General features: G+C 49.8%; 1 protein-coding gene across 2 annotated transcripts in view; it reads right to left on the reverse strand.

The window, feature by feature from the left end:
• The window catches only part of ACVR1 (activin A receptor type 1), a 44,347-nt gene that overhangs the window by 23,108 nt on the left and 4,445 nt on the right, over nt 1-16,794 (reverse strand). Inside the window, exon 1 of one of the 2 annotated variants that reach the window (XM_056496752.1) lies at nt 8,650-8,684. The exons of the other annotated variant lie outside the window; for it this stretch is intronic. The gene's annotated coding sequence lies outside the window, so the exon portion shown is untranslated. Of the gene's footprint in view, nt 1-8,649; nt 8,685-16,794 lie in introns of those variants that run through there. 2 annotated transcript variants of the gene reach the window in all.

Genomic DNA, 16,794 nt, shown 5'->3' on the forward strand with positions numbered 1-16,794 from the left:
ACCATGGACACTGAACACACAGGGTTTGCAGGCCCTGAGCCCCCCAGGGCAATGCTCAGGGATGGGTTTCACCTCACAGGTATCTACTCAGACACTCAGACACACATGAATTACTGTGGCTTCTCACACATTTCATGTACCAACAAAGGTGCTGTTTCATTGTGCTGCATGTATTTCCCTGCTGTGCAGGTGCTCTCTCCTACATGGCACACAGCTCCTGCCAGGGGGAACATGGCATTCTGTAACTGCCAGGAAAAAGGCTCCATTGCACAGCTGCAAAGCTCCTTGGACTTTCCCTGTTAGACACAAGCCATAGCTGCAGACAGCCTTGAACAGCACTCTGCCAAGGCCACTCCAGATGCCCACAAAGTGAGGAAAATCCCCATCAACATCTGGTGACTGCTGTGTGTTGAGGCAGGGAGAGCACCCCTGCCTATCCAGCTGCCAGCCTGCCACAATTCTCCCCTGGAATGGTTCTCCCTCCAAAGACACCATACTCTCATATCTCTAATGGTGTGAAAGCACAGCATTACCCCTCCTCCCCAATAAACCAGAGCCAGCACCCCACAGTGAGAGCACAGGCACTGCATCAGCCCTGCTCCCCAATAAACTCAGCCCTGCCAGAGGCTGCACTGCAATCCCAACCAGAAACCCAGACAGCTGAACCCACAGCCTACATGAGATCACTGACTGCTAATCATTTTCAAATGCTTTTTAGTAACTAGTTAAATATTACACAGCTCGCCTGTTCAGATTTCCTGCAGAACACTCCAGCCAACCAAAACAAACATTTCCAAAAACAAATCTTTGGCTTGGTTGTCACCAACGAAAGTCCTCTTTTTTTCTTCAAAATGAAAAATAGTTTTTAAAAAAGAGCTGGTTTTTTCCCCCTGTTTTTCCCTGTTTTCCTTCACACAGATTGTAAATACTCATTTCCTCATTCTGGGTTGCAGAGAAGCCTGGCTCCGATGGTGTGCACACTGTCAGAGACCAGAGAAGCCTGGGACTGATGGTGTGCACACTGTTAGAGACCAGAGAAGCCTGGCTCTGATGGTGTGCACACTGTCAGAGACCAGAGAAGCCTGGGACTGATGGTGTGCACACTGTCAGAGACCAGAGAAGCCTGGGACTGATGGTGTGCACACTGTCAGAGGCCAGAGAAGCCTGGCTCCGATGGTGTGCACACTGTCAGAGACCAGAGAAGCCTGGGACTGATGGTGTGCACACTGTTAGAGACCAGAGAAGCCTGGCTCTGATGGTGTGCACACTGTCAGAGACCAGAGAAGCCTGGGACTGATGGTGTGCACACTGTCAGAGACCAGAGAAGCCTGGGACTGATGGTGTGCACACTGTCAGAGGCCAGAGAAGCCTGGCTCCGATGGTGTGCACACTGTCAGAGACCAGAGAAGCCTGGGACTGATGGTGTGCACACTGTTAGAGACCAGAGAAGCCTGGCTCTGATGGTGTGCACACTGTCAGAGACCAGAGAAGCCTGGGACTGATGGTGTGCACACTGTCAGAGACCAGAGAAGCCTGGGACTGATGGTGTGCACACTGTCAGAGGCCAGAGAAGCCTGGCTCCGATGGTGTGCACACTGTCAGAGACCAGAGAAGCCTGGGACTGATGGTGTGCACACTGTCAGAGACCAGAGAAGCCTGGGACTGATGGTGTGCACACTGTCAGAGACCAGAGAAGCCTGGCTCCGATGGTGTGAACACTGTTAGAGACCATCTCTCACTGGGGCACGCCCTGCTGCAAGGTAACAATGCTGTCTAGTTCCTACAAATGCATTAACTAAGCAGCATCTCCCTACAGTCTCAGTGTTTTCACACATGCAGGGACCTAGAGAGGTGCAAATGCTTTTTATTCCCAGTCCCTGCTGCTCTCGGGACAGATCACTCAGAGCAAACCCAGAGAGGCTCCCTTGGCCCCAGCTCTCTGCAGTGACCCCTCAGCTGGGCTGATATTTCACTCCAGTGAGGACCCTCATTTGCACATCAATAACCCCAGCGAGATTTTGCAGATTTACCCTGGGTAAACCTGAACCTCCAGAGTTATTTTCACAGGGTCATCACTGCAAGAATATTCTATTTCTGCCCTTTAGCCCAAGCACCCTGCTCCGAGTGCAGTTTGGAGTATTTGATAAAAATTAGCCAAAACTTTTTTTTTTTTTATTAATTTCATTGCATTGTCAGAATAATACAAGGGCAGCATGACACAGCAAACACAGCCACCAGTTAAAACAGAACCATCAAAGCTGGAAGTACTATAAACATACATGTATTTTTATTTGTGTGTATATATAAATCTATAAGCCCGAGCAGGGCAGGGAGAGGAACCCAGTACCATGGCAGAGGAGAGAGCAGGGCAGCCTGGCTTCACACCTCGGGCTCACTGCTGAGGGATCACGCTGGGATTAGAGCAGCATTCCTCAGGAGTGATGGCTGCACCAAGCCAAAAGGTTAAGGGACATGGAAAAGTCAGGTGTTCACTCTGCACTCCACTCCCAGCTGAACTGCTCCTGGCCTCAGCCAGCCAAAGAAGTCACCAACATTTATAGAGCAATAGAGCATTTATAGAGCCTGAGAACAGCAGCTCCTGACAAACAGCACTTCCTCTCAGCAGAGCTGAGTCTGGACTGCTCTGGAGTCCAGAAAACTGAATGCAATTAGCAATTCCATGAAGAAGGAACACCCTGCTGCATGAAAAAGTCAAATGTTCACAGATTATACCAGACCACCCAGAATTTTAGCAGCACTGTTCCACAATTTGGCCTTGCCTGTTTGGGCAGGCCAGGGCCACATAATTCTGTTCTTCAATCCAAAGCACAAAGAAAGCAGGTCCTGTCCCAGCCCAGGTGCTGCACAGGCCCCCTCTCCCACAGCACTGTGCAAAGGGACCCTGGGGAGCAGGGGTGACCAGAGCCCCAGGAAATGCAGGAACCACAGTGAGGGGCACTCATCAGTAAGGGGAGTGCAACCCAAAGCTGACTTGGAGAAGACAGTAAGCTGAAGACCAGCTCAGGCTTTTCTCCATCCTTGAACTCTCCAGTGTTATTTCTGCTCTTCCCACATCAGCAGCATTAACCCCAGTGTTGCAGCTCACAGCTTTACCCTGTGCTCTCAAAGCATCCTGCAGGCTGTGCCCCTTTCTCACCTGAGCCTTTGGGAGGTACCACAGGTCTCTGTCCCACTCACACCTACCTGTGCCAGTCTCACCTGGGGCACTGAGCCATCCAGCACTCAAGCCTGTGTCCTAAAACAGCTCAAAAACTTCACCAATCACTTTGTCCTGGCATTCCTCGTTCCTGTAACAGCTGTGCCCACTCTGACCTCTCAGGCAAACCCTTGTGTCCCTCCTAGTACAGGGGCTCCCCACCACAGATGTCCATCAGTGCTTGCACCCCTCAATCCAGTCATCAGGCACCTGGTCACCCCCCAAACACCATCTGTATCTCAATTATACACAATTCTGACACTTCTTTACAGAGCTGTTTCAAGTATTCCCTTTGCACCTATTTAGCTGTATCCTGCCAAACTCACACATCTCACACGGCCTTGCCAAACAAAACTGCACATGTAGATCTTCAGAAACCCATTCCACAGATTCATACAGACTTCAGGTTTAATTGCTGCTGCAGAAGCCAAAAGCAGCCAGTCCCATCCGTGTTTAAGAGCAGAATTCCCATGGCTGAGCTGACACACACCCAGCAGCAGATGTGCAGTGCAGTGAAAGCTCAAGCTGTGTTTGGAGCAGCCTGGCTCTGGAGCTGTGCACTGTCAAAGGCATGAGGAAATAAATTCTGGATACTCTGGATAGAGTAACTGTCAGCCAGATAATGCTGAATGAAAGGTCCAACAGTCTGTACATAAAGGCTTCCATATCCCTACCACTCATTGCTCAGTGGAAATGGAAAGCAAGGTTGCTCAACAAAGCCAAATCTAACTTTACAGAAACCTTCAGCATTTTCACTCATCTTCTGGCAACAAGACAGACTCTTCTGGGTTTCATGCTCGCTCTTTCCTCTCAAAAAAAAAGAAAAAAGAAAAAAGAAAAAAGAAAAAAGAAAGCATCATCAAAACCCTACCCCAGGTTCTCACCAGCGTGGCTCTAATTGCGAGTGCTCTGAAGTTAGCAGGAACACAGCTGCACAGGGAAAGCCATGTCTGCCTGTGAGCATGCAATTAGGCCAGGAATCATCTCAACTTCAGCTGGACTAGACACTAAGAAAACCACAATAAAATGGACTGAGGCATCCAAAATTATTCTCAGAAAATAGGCCAGACCGGGCATGAACACATCTGGGCTTGGCCTGAGTCATGAACCACAGGAGCAGGAGAGCCCAGCGCTGCCTGGGGCTGAGCAGGAATGTGGGCAGCACAAAGGCAGCACAGCAGCTCCCACACCCAGCTCCCTCCTGCACCCTGCTCCTGCAGCCCCTGGGTGCTGGCCTGCCTACCACATCCCAGCCACGGGATCTCCAGGGATGGGACTTCTGGGGCGTCAGGTAATGCACACAGCTGGTCAGCCAGCCAGCTCCAGACACAAACTCCACCTAGAGACAAAAAGGAGGCCAAAAGGGGTTAACCCACCCCAACCCTGAGCTGTGCTCACACACTCATCCAGCTGCCAGCACTGACCTGCTCCAAGGATCTGCCACACCAACAGGACAGCTCCCCTCTCTGCCTCCCCCAGACCCCACTTCCAGTGACTCACTCAGGACAGGTTTATCCCAGCTCCAAGCAGCAAACACCAAGGTTTCAGACACCAGGACTGCAGCAGCTCAGCTCCCTGTGCCTCAGTGTCAGCACTATTCCCTATGAAGGCAAGCAAGCTGAGCAGTCTCAGCAGAACTGCTCTCCCAGGCCACAAAGCCCCAAAGGGCCCTGCACCACAGCAGGGATGGGCTATTGACCATAACTGTTACCTCCTAGACCCAGTAATGAGAGAGGGAAGAAAGGGAAGATTAAGGAGGAAGTCAGCAGAACTTCAGTGATTAATTATAAATAATGTGTTCATACATTTCAGAAATACACCTGACAGGATGAACAGGTATGAGAGACACAGGACACAATATATTCCTGCATTTAATATAACACAGAAAATGGACAGACTTTATACACAATCTATGGACTAATCCAGGAAATCCCTTTTCTGGCCAGCACACCTACTCCTAACATGCATTTCAGCACCCTTTCTTGAGGGTGGATTGCCCTTGGTCCCCCCCTGGAAGGTGCCCCCACATGTGCCCCAGCTCCCAGAAGAGGCTGAGACTCCATGCCCACATTCCAGGATGGAGCACGACTGCCACACAGCAGGAACAGAGCCTGCAGCTTAGTGCTACAGAGAAATCCAGCACACACAGGCCCAAACCACCCTGCAACTCCCAATAAATGGAGCTGCTGGCAGGGACAAGCTTCCAAAGATCCCCTGGTGCTCCAAGACAGAGCCCAAGGCAGGCAAGAGCCTCCTGACCCCAAAATGTTTGACCAGCAGCCCTTCACTCAGCCCTGCATCCCCCAAAGCCCAGGGACAGCTGCTGAGGCAAGCAGGACCCAGGAGGGGTAAGAACTCACTTCCACCAGCAGAAGGGGGTCGAAGCCAGCCCAGCTCCCCACGGGCTCAGTGCCCAGGGTCACTGGTGGCCCCAGCCCTGCAGCTGGCACCAGCACTGCTTTCCAGGGACAGCCACCCTGCTCTCCAGCACTGCACACACCACTAATGAAGGTTTATCTCTCCCTCTTCCTGTCAGCTCACATCCAGACAGCCTGACTCTGTTAACATTAGAATGCTTATTTTTCCCCTACCCGCTATCTCCAAGCCAAAACAACATCTGGAACTTCAGCCTGCCATACAAAGAGAGACAGATTATAACTGGAAAAAGCTACACATCAGCTTCCCAAGCTTTAAACATTTCTGCTTTTATCTGGACTTCCCACATGTACCTTCCAAAACAGTTCCACAGGGAGAAGAACAGAGTCCTTCACAGAGACTCCCAAACACAACGTAAGGCCCCTTCCATTCAGAATAACCTCAAATGATTATCAGAAAAATAACAGGAGCAAAACCGATAGGAAAGTTTAGAGTAAGAATTTACCATCTGCTGCTTACACAAAAGAGGGGTGACATACCAGTGACCTAGAAAAGGAAATTAAACAAAGAATATTACTGGTGTGTGTTACTTGATAAAGTAATGGAAGAAAAATCTGGCGCCATTTCAGACTACATAAAGGTCCTCCTTTAACAGACAGCTGTCTCCGGTGTCATTTAAGTGTGCTTTTTGCTTAGATCATGGTCAATGAATCATGAAAATCAATAGAGATGGAAAACATAAAACCACGCTGCAGACAGGCTCAGCAGTGGAGCGTGTACCAACTAGCACCAGCCTGGGCTGGGGAGAGACCTGCCAAATAAACACAGACTGGTCTTCCCAACAACATTTATTTAACTCTTAGTAGTTAATTAACAGAAGTCATGACTACTGGTTATTTTCTAACCAGCCATCCAGTGCAGTTACACAGCCAGGCTCTCCTGGCCTCACCCCCAGCCCATGGTGGCCACGATGCTCCCGCAGTGGCCCAGCTCGGCTGCCCCAGAGCATCCAGCACTCAGAACTGCCTGCCAAGGCACTCAGGTTGCTGGGACAGCCCTTCCCCATGCCACACTGCTGCCTGCTAAGCAACCAGGCTGCCAGAGCAGGAATTCTCATTTCCCAGCCCCCTGGAGCAGTGACCCCGCTGCTGGGCCCGGCTGCAGGAAGCTGCCATGCTGCTGCCAACCCCAGCATTATTTTCAGCTGACAATCATGTAAAACCAATTTGAATGGCCAAAGCAGAATGAAGTGTATGTTTTCAGGAACAAACAAAACAAGTGTCACGGGTTTCTGTGCCCAGCATCAGAGTTTTAACATAACACAGAGTGGAACCCAATTAAAGCAGCTCTGGCTGAAGGGAATGGGCCGTGCTGCAAGTGCAAGGACAGAGAGCCAAGCCCACATTGCAGCAGGGCTGTGACAGTCTCATAGCAATGACCATCAGCTCAAACACAGCTCATGCCAGCTCCAGGGAACCAACAGCAGCATGAGCTCAAAATGGTAATTTGCTGCTGAATACAGACAGAAACTCAATGCAGCACTCAGAAATTAGTCATGTTTTAGCAGATTTTTGCTTTGCACCCAGCTGTTGCTTGTTCACAAGGTACCCACTCACACATCAGCCATCTCCCCTCCAAAAAGCAGGATTAGCTCCCAGCAATGGGACTCAGCAGCAGTGACACCAGCCCCTGTCCCCAGCCCGCCCCTGCAGCACTCCAAAGGAAGCTGAGCACTGCCAGCCAACAAGCAGCTCTGAGCTGAAAAAACTAATTCTCTATCAGTGCTTTTAATAAACTGCTTTTCTGACAGAAGGCTGAAAAACACAGGAATCACCAAATCATCTCCAAAACCCCCAGAACTGAGTGAACACTATGAACTCACTCGGCAGTATGAGGTGGTGAACACAAGTCACCCCTCCTGATCTGCAGCCCTGTGTCTGGGACATTCACCACCAACACGGGCCACACTCAGCTCTTTGCCCCAGAGCCTTGGGCTGACGTGTCCCACTGTGGTCTGATGGCAAGGACTTCCTGCATGTCCCTCTCACCATTTCCAGCACACACCACCCAACTCATGGCTTCCCAGAGCAAAGATAATCACAGCTGGGCTAGCAGAGCTCAAAGCTAAAACCACTGAGTCGCTATTGTGTGAACCTGGTTGTTGGCTGAGTTTGTTTCTCATGAAGAGACATTTATGCAGTCAAGCAAAATCTGCTCAGCCTAGGATTTCCCTTAATTCCACGAGCACTGCAGCAGCATTCTCCCAAAAACCATTCATGACCATGCAGGAATCTGAACTGGAGCTACCCACACAAGTTACATGGCAAAACTATTTAATCAGGAGAAGCACTTTGATTTTGTCTTTTTCTGTTCCCATTCTTAACACCGTGATCATTTCCACTCACTCCAAGCTCCTCAAAGGGATCCTTTGGGGAAGACAAGGGCTGCTGGACACCAGCTAACACTGACCTACTGATACAAGCACACAGTGCCAGAAACCCTGCGAGTAGCAGCTGAGCTCTGGCTGAGAGCTCTGCTCTGAGATGACTCCTCACCCACAGCTGCTCACACAGACACCTATTTTTGGACCTGCAGCTCTCAGTGCTCCCAGCTCTGGAGTGCTGCCACTGTCCCACCTCCACACCCCCAGAGGCAGCAGCACAGGGCAGGTCCTGCCTGCAAACTGCTGGGAACACCAAGGTCTCCATGGCTGTACCTGAGCTCACCTGCCACCAGTGAGGAGGAGAGGACAGGAGATGTTTGAAATCTCTGTTGTCACCCATGCAAAGGCCCGAGGTGTCACTGCACCATGACAGAGGTACCAGCAGAACAACAAGCCACAAAACAAACCCAATAACACCGAGTTCCCACAGCAGGGCTGCAGAGAAATCAAACAGCTCCAAAAGAGCACTGTGCAGGTCTGCACGGCTCCTGGGAGACAGCAACCCTGGCCACCCGAAACTCCAGGCCGGCTGCAGGGGCTGCTCCAGCAGGAACACCTGGCTGACCTCAGCACCAGGGAGTGCTCAGAGCAATGCATGGAGACTGCACCCCGCCTGAGCACAGACTGCTCGGGACAGAGCTTCCTCTGCACCACCACAGGAACACAACTGCTGCAGAAATGAAAAATAAACCCATAATGGTTCAAAATTCAAGGTTTTAAACAAACAAAACAAAAAATCCCCCCACAACCCACACACTTGGAATTTTACCTGGTTATCTGAAGTTTTCAAAACAGCATTTTACATTTGTACATGTGGAATATTCATTTCAGGTTTTGGTGTGCATTTAAATGCTTCCAAGTTGATCAAGATGATTTAAGTTAGGAAGTTGAGTACCATCTAAATAACCAATTTTAGGTCTGATTTTGTACTTATTTTTGTTCTTTTCTAAGAAATGTTCAATTGTTGCTGAAGACAAATTAACATCTTGTTAAGACTAACTAAATACAGTCTTTAGAGACCATTTCCCTCTCCATCCCTCTACTCCAACACCCAGAAAATCAGGTCCACATTTTTTATGGAAAAGGATATATTTGCTTTGATTATTCATTCTTATAAATACAATATTTCAAAGTTTATTTTAAATTGGAAAGCAGGCTTGCAGTGGCCTGGCCGTGCTAACTACATAAGAAAAATTCCCAAGGCCTTTAGCCAGAAAGGCCCCATCAGTGCCCAAGGATGTGCAGCTCCTGAGCTGAGCTTGTCTGGTGACCTGGGCAGGGCAGACACGACCAGGAGCTGCTTCTCAGCCCCTGGATCAGCTCTGCAGCTTCTGGAGTCCCTGTGCATGCCCCACACCACCACGGCAGGGAGGCAGATCTCAGCACTCTCTAAAGGTCTCTGATGTGTCAGACTGGGAGGGAGAGTTTAACCACCTGTAAGCCCTCCTCACGCTGCAGCTGGGCTGAGCATTTAACAAACTTATTTAGCATTTACTGTGGGTTTTTTATGACAAACAAGTAAACAAAAACACAAATTAAATTAAACCCAAAACAGTTCAGCCATTTAAAGTAATTTTAACTTTTATACTCCAGACACACAGCCCCGAAGGAGTCGCCTACTTCTGCACAGCCTTCAGGGGTGGGTCAGCTCAGCAGTGAAAATCTCATCAATTCCTCAAATCTTTCCAAAAAGCTCTAAGTTTTAGCTTGCTAGCTCTTAATTCAGAATAAAATCAGATGCTTTTTGTTTTGCATGTTTTATGTTTCTTTACTGTATTTAAACATTTGAAATTACTTTTAACAGAGAAGACATGTTCTTTGTGGGTTGGTTGTTTATTTTGTAAGATAGTAGCCTTTCAGGATCAGAGAATTAATAGAATCTCCCTTTAAGATCAGATGCTGAAATATGTGCTTGGTGTCTCAACAAAGTGACCAATTAGTACCCCAGAAAAGTGAGCTCCATGCTCAGCTCTCACACTGGCCATACAAGCTGCTCCTTTGGCCCTGGTTTGCTTCACACAGCAGTTACTGTGGCCTCTCGACCCACAATTATCTCCCAGCAAGAAGGTAACACACCAAGCACTTTTTTCCTTCAGCTGTGATCCTAAGAACTATTTGGGTAAAACCTGCAAGGAACACCAAGAACACACTTACAGACATCTTTCAAACAACTATGACACGCAAGTGTTTTTAGCTTGTCCAACATTCATTTTTTAATTAATATGCCTTTATGAACTCAAGTTCAGAAAAATCCCTCTTTCCCATACAACCAAACACACCTGTGGGACTGAAACAAGATCAATCATGTCAAAAAAGCCCTAAGATTTCTGGAAGAATATTTCAGAACTTTGAAAAAAAAAACCCTCACATTTGGTATCCTTTCCCACTGCTGGCACACCAACCCCTCAGACACTTCATTTACAAGAAGTAAATGCTGTTTGTGCCTTTGGTTTGGGTTCACTTCCCTTCATGCTCATACTGGCCAGCACTTCAGAACCAACCTTTTCTAGGAGCACTCACTTCTGCTGGGAGAGCCCCTGAGGAGGGTCCCAGACAGTGCAGACCCCAAAAGCCTGTCTGTGCTCTGAGCCTGCACACCAGGAGCAGAGCCCAGGGAGGGTCCCAGCCCCAAAAGCCTGTCTGTGCTCTGAGCCTGCACACCAGGAGCAGAGCCCAGGGAGGGTCCCAGCCCCAAAGGGGTCTCTGTGCTCTCAGCCTGCACACCAGGAGCAGAGCCCAGGGAGGGTCCCAGCCCCAAAGGGGTCTCTGTGCTCTCAGCCTGCACACCAGGAGCAGAGCCCAGGGAGGGTCCCAGCCCCAAAGGGGTCTCTGTGCTCTCAGCCTGCACACCAGGAGCAGAGCCCCAAAAAGGGTCCCAGCCCCAAAGGGGTCTCTGTGCTCTCAGCCTGCACACCAGGAGCAGAGCCCCAAAAAGGGTCCCAGCCCCAAAGGGGTCTCTGTGCTCTCAGCCTGCACACCAGGAGCAGAGCCCCAAAAAGGGTCCCAGCCCCAAAAGCCTGTCTGTGCTCTCAGCCTGCACATCTGGAAGCAGAGCCCTCGTGCTGCCTAGCAGGAGAAGCTGTAACAACCACAGTCCTACCCTGTGAGAGGTCAGGTGTGCCCCTGGGAACTCCTCAGGCACGGCCATCCCAAGGCAGACACAGCAATCCTTGGCCATCACACTTCTCCTGACTTGCAGCAAGAACCTTGCCATGGTGCCAGGGCACCACAGTGGCCAGGAGTGAGCTGTGGCCACCAGAAGAAGGCAGCCCACCCGAGAGCTCCCTGATGTGCTTCCAGCCACTGCTCTATCCACACTGCCAGGACAAGCAGAGTGTGCAGAGGTGAACAGCACCAATGAGCAGCTGACAAGCAGTAACTCACTGTCAGGGACACTCAGCACATGCCTGGCCCTTTGCCACTCCCTCCTCTGATGGAGTCCCACAAAGTGTCCCTGAGTGTCCCCTTTCACACTGACCCTGACTGTTACCTGTGTCTGTAACAGGGCCCAAGCACCATCCTGGTTCTCCAGAACCCTCCTGCAGGAGACCCAAGAGCACAGACCACCTCCACCCCCAGCACAGGGGCTCTTCACCCCACAAACCCTGCAGCAACAGAGCCAGGGCCACTTCCAGCTCACAGGCACGTGGTTTCCCACCAGGAGGTGGCCAGAGGCTGCAGGTGAGGCTCCTTCCCTCCCCAGAAAAAGGAGGACTTGCCAGTTTGTTTAGCTCAGTCACCCTGTGGCACACACAGCCCTGAAGAAGTGCACGTTCTCCTCTCTCCAGGTTTCCATCACAGACAGGAAAAACTATGAATCTCTGTCCTCAGGAAGGGAACCTGCAGATGTTTTCACTCAGGTCTCAAAAGAACCCTCAAGTACCAGGAGACAAACACTGCAGCCTTCCCAAGCTGCCAGGAATGGCTCACACTGCTCCTCGTGAGAGCAGTGCAGGCACTCTCAGGAAACCTGCTGTGGCCACACAGGACTGATGCTGCAGAGCCAGAACTGATAACAGAACAACCCTGTGCAGAGGAACAGCAGCCTCTGAATGGCACCCAGCTCTCACCAGGCTCACAATACAAGTGAGCTCTCAAAGTGCCTTTCTTCTGCCCCCATCTGCTGCTGCACTGCTGAGCTGAGGCTCTATGGACCCAGCCTTGCGGAACAGTTAATTCACCTTTTCCATCTGCTCCAGCCCACTCCCCCGAGCTCCAGATCCAGTAGGTATTTATTTTAAAGCTAAGCCAAAACCATTCAGACACTAACACTTCAGGGCCTTCAATACTCCTGGTTGCACACAGTAGGGCCTCTTTTAGAATAAAGAGCGTCCACTTTGGGAACTAAACCAACATAATTATAATTGGGCTGCATGTCAAAGTTTTACAAATCCCCAGCCTGGAAATAAAGTAGGTTTTACTCCTCACAGATCCTTTGTTACAGAAGGCATAAAACTGCACTGCAGCCTCAGGAACACCAATTCCTCACCAGAGATTCCAGGAACTGTGTAAGAAAACTGAGCTTCAAAATCTAGTTTGTTGTCCTGGCTCCTCACTGCCTGGCACTCTGGTTTTCCTAATGGAGAAACAAGACAAAGTTCCCTCACAATCCTGGACACTGTTCCACATGAAAGTCCAATACATATTTTCTCTGAAGGTTTAAATGTCCAGGATCAAATCTCAACCAAAAAGATGAAGTCAAAGACTTTTCCAGTCATTAAAACATACCACTTTCGCAACAGGAATGGAAATATCGTCTGTCTTTCAGACTTCTGATGGTGCTTAGGTTTTTATTTCCATAATTTAGGAACAGTCATATTGATTCACTCTTCAAAATATCACTTGTGTCATAAGGAAGCTGGAGGTATGGAGGGAAGGGAATAAATAGGTTTAGATTTCAGAACAGGTTTTGCAGAACAACCATGCCCAGGTTTGCTTTAGAGGTATGACATGAGTCTTACAAATGTGCAAAATACGTACACCAAGACATAAAAAACACCCTATTGTTTCAGCAAGCTGGGACATGTTATTCAGATTATTCTCTTCTGGAGGCTGATGCAAACATGCCAGGTCCACAAACACTAAAGTGTCTACGTGGCATTTCTGGCACATTTGTAAAGGCCCAACTGACAACCAATCAATGTGGGAGAGCAAAAGCCAAGCCAAGCAGTTCTTCAAGAATTTAAGAAGTGCACAGGCCCAACAGCAAAAGGCAAGGGCAGGATGCACGAGAACAGACAAGGGGGAAGGAGCAAGGAGCCACCTCCAGAGCACACAGGGTGGGGAGCACAGCCCACCCTGCTGAGCAGCCCCTCTACCCCAGCGACCTGAAATAACCTGAATGTCTCTTTCTGGACAGGGAGGGCTCCCCTTTTGCAAAGCAGCTGGAGGAGAGGCTGCACGGAAGGTTTGGCCTTGCTGCTGAGCACAGAGGTGCTGTGTGCTCCCACAGACGTGTCTGGAGCTGGCAGGGCACACAGCACAGGCCACCAAAGCAAGAGCTGTGCTGCTCTGCAGGGAGCAGCTCCCAGGCAGCACACAGCACCCCGGCCCCACACCACCCCCAGAAGGAACACAGGTGCAGTAAAAAGGGGCTTGTGTGGCAATTTTCATCATCATCATTTCATTCAGATCAGGATCTAAACAGGTTTCTCAACTCAGTACAAAAATAAAGGTCAACTGGAATAAAAGTCACTTAGATCAATGCTCAATAGGTAAGAATGCACGTCCAGAAAATAATTTCCTACGTTTTCCAAGCATTTATTTTTTTCTATTGTAATTATCAATAGAACACACCCCTCCATTTTGTTGTAGTGTTTTTTTTAATTCACAAGGATCACCACTTTTTTCATGTGCTAAGGGTATATCTCAAATGCTCTTTTTTATCACTTAACTTGAGCCAGTATTTACAAGTCAAATTAAAAATAGTCTTCTTTTTTTAAATGCACAACTTATTGCAATTCCACTCCTAAGGAGATAGGAATTTGCTAATTTAACACTCAGACTGGTGCACTGCAAGCTGTACATGTTTTTGTTCTGACAACAGAAAATAAGGAGCAGCACATAGTGCAACCCTACAGGACTGACTGCCACAAACTCCACTGCCAAATCATCTTCCTGATCCCAAAATCAGACGGAATAATCCACTGGTTCCACTCACATTTACCATGCTGTGCACATACTTTTATATCTTTTTATCTTTTTTGCCAGTTAAGTCTTTAAGTTCTATTCAGCAGCTTCTGGGGAACAGAAAATTTTTATTCTCTATTTTGTTTATCACTCCAGCCTGGGATTTGCCCAGCCCATGCCATCAAAGTCAATGTTCTAGCAGGCTGCTACCCACAACTGCAGCTGCAGCAGAGAGTTCACTTCAGCAGCAGTAAGGGCTGCAACTTAATGGATTAAAAAGTATAAAAAAAAAATTATTACTCCTTAAGAAGTCAAGGAGAGTTTTAATGTGTAGTATGGACATGCAGCATGGACACAGCAAATACCAATCTGCAGTGTATCACCTATCTCTTCTCTAACACAGGTGCATCATAAGATAATACAGTACAATTCCTATTCTCTTAAACCAAACAATTATCTTTACGTTTTGTTTTCACTTTTCAGATTCAGCCTTAAAATGACTTTAATTGTTGTAGTCCTCCCACACAAATACAAGAGACAAGTTTACTGCAATGGAGTGCCCTAAATAACTGAGCCTGGTTTAGGCTGACTAATACAAACACGCATTTTGTTTAATTTTACATTTGTTCCTAGGGAGATTTTTCTCTCATCTCTTGTACCTGGCATTCCAGCAGCTGACAGCACAGATCACCCACCCCAGGCTGAGCAGCATGGGCAGCTCTGGGCACAGGCTGGCCACTGCTGGCCACCATCCTGCAGAGAAGGGAGGGCAGGCAGGCATGGGGGGCCCCAAAGACGTGTCTGAGCACGACCTGGAGTCGCAGGCAGAGCAGGAGCAAGCCAGCAGCAGGGAAAGCTGCAGGAGCTGTCCCTGGAGCAGAGCACAGCAGCTCCATCAGGCCAGGGCACGACAACACTCCAGGGGCACTCCAGCCAGGCACCAGCCTTCAAAACACGCCCAGAGCCCTCTGCATCTGCCCAGCCACTCACACCCCACAAACCCCGCAGCCCCAGCAAAAAAACTGGGAATTAACCCACGTTAGAAGTAACCTGGCAAAGGCAGACTAAGTTTTAAACAAATGAAAGCCATACCCATGGTACCACATGGTCAGAGATCCTGAACAGGAGGACCAGCAGCACATGGAGGAGAAGCAGGATTTACTCCCCTGCCACGAGCAGCTGGCAGAAAGGTTTGTGCAAGCACAGCCCTGAGTGCTCAGAGCTCAGAGCCAGGAACCCCGAGTGCTCAGAGCCTGGAACCCCGAGTGCCTCAGAGCCTGGAACCCCGAGTGCCTCAGAGCTCAGAGCCTGGAACCCCGAGTGCCTCAGAGCTCAGAGCCTGGAACCCCGAGTGCCTCAGAGCTCAGAGCCAGGAACCCCGAGTGCCTCAGAGCCAGGAACCCCGAGTGCCTCAGAGCCAGGAACCCCGAGTGCCTCAGAGCCTGGAACCCCGAGTGCCTCAGAGCTCAGAGCCAGGAACCCCGAGTGCCTCAGAGCCAGGAACCCCGAGTGCCTCAGAGCCAGGAACCCCGAGTGCCTCAGAGCTCAGAGCCAGGAACCCCGAGTGCCTCAGAGCCTGGAACCCCGAGTGCCTCAGAGCTCAGAGCCTGGAACCCCGAGTGCCTCAGAGCTCAGAGCCTGGAACCCCCAGCATCCCGGGGAGGGCTGGAGGAGCTGCTGGAACAGGGAGCAGCAGCTCCCAGACTTCAAAGCAGCCACTGCAGCTCCAAACTGCCCTGAGCCAGGCTGTCACAGGACCCTGGCCAGGCAAACACCAGAGCTGCAATTACAAGAGGTGTTTGCTGGCCTCTCTCCTGCAGCTCATTAGCACAGGTAAGGCTTGCAGTCAGAACAAGAAAGTCCCGACCTCCGGTGAGCACAGCTCACTGCAGCTGCTCTGGGAGACAAGGAACAAGTGCCCCTTCCAGTTCCCACCCAACAGGATGACCAGCTTCTGCATGCTGAGAAGCAACATTCCAGGCACTCACCACAGAGGGTTAAGTGTTGCAGCAACAAATCTTCTGTGAAACGGCCCAGATAACAGCTTTTGGTGTTCCCCCTCACAATCTTCTATTTCCATCTTGGTTATTTCAGACAACACAAGTGACTCCAAAGGCAGCCTTGGACAATCACCAAACTGGAGGTCTTGGTTTTAATAAGCTCTTCTTAAAGCCAGAGCATTCCTTTCCCTAAAGCAGACTGGAGTTACTCTACAACAAGCTCCAGACACTTTCAGACCCATCTTTCCAGCAGCACCACAGGCAGGGAACAGTGACTTGCCCTGACCCTCCAGGAGTGTTCCAGAAGGGGGGATGCAGTGGCAACAGGACTTTTTGGGTGAGAGCCACTGAGCTGCCTGTGCACACCAAGGGGAGAAACAACCAACAACACACACCCCAACCAACAATACCTGACTGCAGAAGAGGCCAGGAGCAGATGCTCAGGAAAAAGCAAAAGGACACAGCACAAAAGTGTCATTCTTCCACTCCCCTCTGCCCCCAACCCTACAGCTCCCAGTCAGAGGTAAATTACCAAGCCCAAAACTGCATCTGAGTCACTGCATTCACTGGCCCCCCTCAGGCTTACCAACAGATCCAGCAGTTCCTCAAAAGAACAATGTCTCCTGAAT

This window comes from Oenanthe melanoleuca, chromosome 7 (genome assembly GCF_029582105.1).
Source record: "Oenanthe melanoleuca isolate GR-GAL-2019-014 chromosome 7, OMel1.0, whole genome shotgun sequence".
Classification (NCBI taxonomy): Eukaryota; Metazoa; Chordata; class Aves; order Passeriformes; family Muscicapidae; genus Oenanthe; species Oenanthe melanoleuca.